This window comes from Dendronephthya gigantea, unplaced genomic scaffold (assembly GCF_004324835.1).
Source record: "Dendronephthya gigantea isolate DGI-Jeju-01 unplaced genomic scaffold, DenGig_1.0 000435F, whole genome shotgun sequence".
NCBI lineage: Eukaryota > Metazoa > Cnidaria > Anthozoa > Malacalcyonacea > Nephtheidae > Dendronephthya > Dendronephthya gigantea.
In genome coordinates this window covers 20,947-25,872 of record NW_021163445.1, presented here as the reverse complement: position 1 = coordinate 25,872, position 4,926 = coordinate 20,947, and the positions used below count along the sequence as shown (strand labels likewise).

The 4,926-nt window shown below is 37.1% G+C and overlaps 1 long non-coding RNA gene across 1 annotated transcript; it reads left to right on the top strand.

Moving 5' to 3' along the window:
- Nucleotides 1-3,255: 3,255 nt before the first annotated feature.
- Nucleotides 3,256-4,189, top strand: LOC114543310. The gene is made up of 3 exons (XR_003689977.1): nt 3,256-3,431; nt 3,531-3,675; nt 4,039-4,189. It is a non-coding gene; the product is annotated as an uncharacterized LOC114543310 (long non-coding RNA).
- The last annotated feature ends 737 nt before the right edge of the window (nt 4,190-4,926 follow it).

Below are 4,926 nucleotides of genomic sequence, written 5' to 3'. Positions count from 1 at the left end.
TTGTATTGTATCTAATTCAATCCAGCGAACGTTAAGGTTGTTGAGGGACCCATGGTTTTTCCCGGTGCTATATGCACGCCAATGAAATCACAAAGAGCAATGAATACTTGTAAGTTTGTTTACAAGCAGAATAATCCAGTGCAACAAACAGGAAGTCGTCGAGCAAATGAAGGAGTTTGCCGATGTTAAGCCTTTCCTTAGCGATCCATTCGATAGCCGTACTAAAAATCTCAAAAGTGCGACACGAACTGGGGCAACCCATTGGCATGCCCGGTCGTAATAATACAAACTCCGCCATTTTATGCCTAAGAGGTGATAATCCGCTGGGCTGAAGGAATGATTCGAAAAGCATTTTTTATATCTGTTTTCGCCAGGAAACTACCCCGGCCGCTTTTTTAATAAGTTGAATAGCGTCGTCAACGATAGCGTACCGCACAGATGTTTCGAAATCGGGTATACCATCATTAACCGATGCTCCCTTTGGAAACGATAAATGATGAATCATGTGAAAATCACCCGGTTGTTTTTTAGGAACCAGGCCCAAAGGCTAAACACGAAAATTTGGAAAAGGCGGATAATTAAATGGCCCAGCAAGGCGAGATGCCTCTAACTCTTTCGTTAATTTTTGGTCAACCGCTTCTGGTTTGTCAAGAGCAGACCGTAAATTTATTGCTTCAAACGACTGTTCTGTGCCAGAGAAATGAATGCGAAAACCCGAAGTAAATCCGGAAATTAGTGTATCAACAATACTTGGATTATAACCTTCTAACAATATTTGTAAATTATGAAGTTTTACGGGTGTTGCCAACGGACGTTGTTGAAATAGGCCTAGGCGATCGATCAGTGGGAGATGGTCGTTGTTGGCACGAAAATTACAATTCACGGCACGGTGCGATCCGTTGCATTTAAAACAAATGTGCTTGAAATCACAACCGGCACAAAACGTTCCGCGATAAAACTTAAAACAATATCCCCGAGGAACAGACACTTTTGAAGGGTGGCGCGTATGATTGCTGCCTTGCGTGTTCGGCTTAGAAGTAGTGGGATATTGACATTTCAACCATAACTCCCAGTGAACAGTCGCCCAGGGAACCCGCGTGGCCTGTGTTTGGCGCAAAAATCGAAAATTCTCATCGTAGTAAAACCAATTATGACCCCTATTGACCAAATCCTGGATGATTTGACAATATTTCATGAGCGCGGGGGACTCATGGGGGTACCGTTGTGTATAAATGGAAACAAAAATATAAAACGAACGAAGCCAATCGCTAATAGTTTTCACCCTTTTGGATTTCGCAGTCGGCTCAAGGAGAAGAGAAGCAGGTTGACCGTTGTCAGAGGTACGTACACTAATCTCGTATTTAGCGGCCGCGTCTGGGCCACCTGACAAAGTACTTATATCGACAAACTCCTCATTCCATATTTTAAGCTTTATTTTATCCGGAATCCGCGAATCAAGAGGCAAAGCGGCAGAGTGGAACGATTCCCGTGGACCCGGGGCACTTGAACATTGAAGAGAAAAAGGAGTGGTCTGACCTGTAAGGTTTTCTTGTATGGACGTGAGTGCGTCGTTGACCAGAGAATCTGCATTGGGACCTGGTTTGAGATTTCGATTCCGGAGGTAGAATCCGTTGGGGCAGACGCCATTGTGGATGTGGAAGACGCAGAGGTTGGTAAGAAACCAGCTAGCTTTTGCGTGACTGCCTCGGTAACCCAAGACAACGGCGTTGAGATAAGCTCACTCGAAAGAGAGGGCAAAGTCGCTTGACTCACGGGCACAGTTGACGTTGACGGGGCGGCACCAACAGATACAGCATTGCACTGTAAAAACTGAATGGTTGAAATGACCAAAAAAAAAGGTTGCAACCATATAAAATGGTTGTTCAACCAATTAAATTGGTTAAAACCAAATTAAAATGGTAGAAATAACCAATAAAAAAATTGGTAAAATGGATATGAAAGCTCATATTGGTAAAAACAACCAAATATATTTAGTAGCAACAAATAAAATTTGGTTAAATTGACCAATTAATCTTTGTGGTCAATGGGGTATATTTGTAGACCTCTGGTTCTATGTTCTATTGAATCCAATAAAATATGCTAGAATGCTATCTATAGCACATTCTAAATCCTATGGCTATAGAATATTCTATAGGACTTCTTATGATCTTATGCTATATAGAATTCCATTGCCGTATTCTATAGAATTTACAAATCCTATAGAATATTAAATCTTAAAGTTAAAATTCTCAGCAAAAATCACTCGTTTTGTAAGGACAAATCACACATATTTCACACTTATCTGTAAACTGTTTTCATAATATACCTGTTCGCAGGTTAGGTGGCGGGCGTTTTGCCCAAAAGGACCGCAAGGTTATGTGGGACTTGTATAATAACCGACACGCTTTATTTTCAAATTTTGAGCGCGTCTTTGACTCTTGTCATCGTTTCGTTCAAGGTTTTTCTTTCGTATTTTAACATAAAATACGCGTTATTTGAATTTGTCAATGAGTAGTCATGCGAAATTGGTGAAACACGCTGGATTAATATGCGAGGAGATCCGGATTATTTGTGAATAGTGACTGTGATCGCGAGGAAGAAGTAATTGTGTCATGGCCATGTGGAATTTCTAAAGTTGATAAGAAAATGATCAAAGGTTCCATTCAACTATCTACAATTTCAACAACAACATGTGTACAGCTAAAGTATTATAATTCAGTGGTGAGTGTGTTTGTATATAGTATATGTTTATATTTAAAATATTGACTATTTTTTCAGATCAGACTTTGTATGGCTGCTGGACACTTTTTCAAACTTTGTCCAGCTGTCACATGCCTACTAGTATTAATTAAATATGAAATGCCCTCTATATATAACCATGCACTGAGTCATTTAAAAGATTACTTTATTCACTCCATCAAGGCTTCAAGATCACCTTTAAGTGCAAGATTCTTGTGACTAATGCTGAATCAGAAATCCTCAAATTCTGATGCTGAATCAGAAATGGCAAGTATTATTGTATTTATGCTGTCAAAACTCAAACAACTGCAAATCCTACTTCTGGTGAATCATATAGATAATATAATATACCTTTTATTTATATCATTATAAATAGGGCCATTACAACTATTCCGGTTTCTGTCAATGCTTTTGCAGTACATTTATAAATTCTATAGCTATATCATGGCATCATGCTAAGAATGAATAAGGTGTCAAATGTTTTAAATTTCATATTTACTGTTAAAATTTACAGATTTTCTTATATCCAAACATATTAACCAAAGGTCAAAATTTGGTTTATGCAATTATGGGCATGTCGAGGATGCAAGAACAACTTTGCTCTCATTCCATACCTGGGAAACTTTCAAATGTCTTTAAAGAAAAGGATGCAAAACCCCAACTCGACCCAGAGAAAGTTAAGAGTATATGTGGTAAGTAGTAATTGTTAGTAACTATTTGTGGAAGTTGATATATCTTATATACATATCTTGGTTTAGTTAATTGTTGACTTTTACTTTTTCTGTGTGTAGAGCATCATTTCGATGCACATGTTTAAGATGCCCAAACATTGATTCAAAGAAGCCATCAATGCTGGCTGCTCTGGAAAAGAACAAGAACAAAGATGTCCAACATATTATTGGTCTATTAGAGGATTGTCACCCGAACTAGAAAAAGGTATCTACAGATATATATGTATATAATATACAATGTTGAACTATGCAAATCACATTTATTATGTTGCCTGCTGAATCTTGTAATCAAACTTATTTAATAGAAATTGAAAACCATTGCATCTACACTGCCCCGCTGCATCAGTTGAGGCAGAGAAAGACCTGGACAATTATTTTGGGAAATTGTCCCTGTAAATATTAAACTATAGTTCAAGAGTTACTCCATAAGAACTAAAAATATGCTCAAGTGGCTGCTTGTGAAGTGTAGGGTCTTGCTCTTTTGTGTCCCAGGATTTTTCCCATATGTAAATGTTTTATTTCCAAGCTTAGGAATATAAAGTTTTATAATTTTTGAATTTTATTTTAGGATAACAGTGGTGTTGAAATTTAGACCATTGTAAAAAAAAGAACATTCCCGAAGTTGCTATTAACTGGATCTCTTGGTGACATCCATTCACTAGACCTTTTGGCTGAAGGCATGGTAGCAATAAAGTTTAAGCAGTTTTCCATCTTAAATGCTGTTGTTGTGTTTGCTGACTGCATTGTATGTATCCAACGCAGAGAACCCTAAAGATGGAGGTGGGTAGACAAAGAATGTGTTCCTTCTTCTGGACCAGATATTACTACAAACAGACGGAAAAACGAACATTCCAATTGGAGTTAAAACTTTTTACCGCAGCTTTGAGAACCTAGAAATGACTTAAGTATAGATAGATGAATCCTAGTAAGATAAGTGTTTGAATGTAGTAATTTGTATATATGTATGCAAATAACCATTAGGATAATTTATTTATTATATTAGATCTTTTATAATATATATGTGTGTTTTGACAAAATTTGATTTGAAGTGCTCTGAATTTCAGGATAATTTAACCAATCTTTAATTGGTTGAAATAATTGGTCAAAAAAAACCATTGCACATTGGTTACATTAACCAAATTGAATATAGGTTACATCAACCTATTAAATATTGGTAGATTCAACCAATATTAATATTGGTAATTTTAACCAAAATGAATTTGGTAAAAAAATAACCAAATTTTAATTGGTTGTCCTGGTTGCATCCAGGAGAACCTTTTTTTTTTGGTTGTTTCAACCATTCATTTTTTACAGTGTGGACGAACTTCGAGTTCGACGAGATGTTGTTGGTTGGTTCTGAACAGACTCTCGCAAAAACGGCTGATGGAGCGGCGACACGCTTAGAACGACGTACGGGTGGCATTCTAAGAAATAAAACTTTAAAAGCAGAAATAGA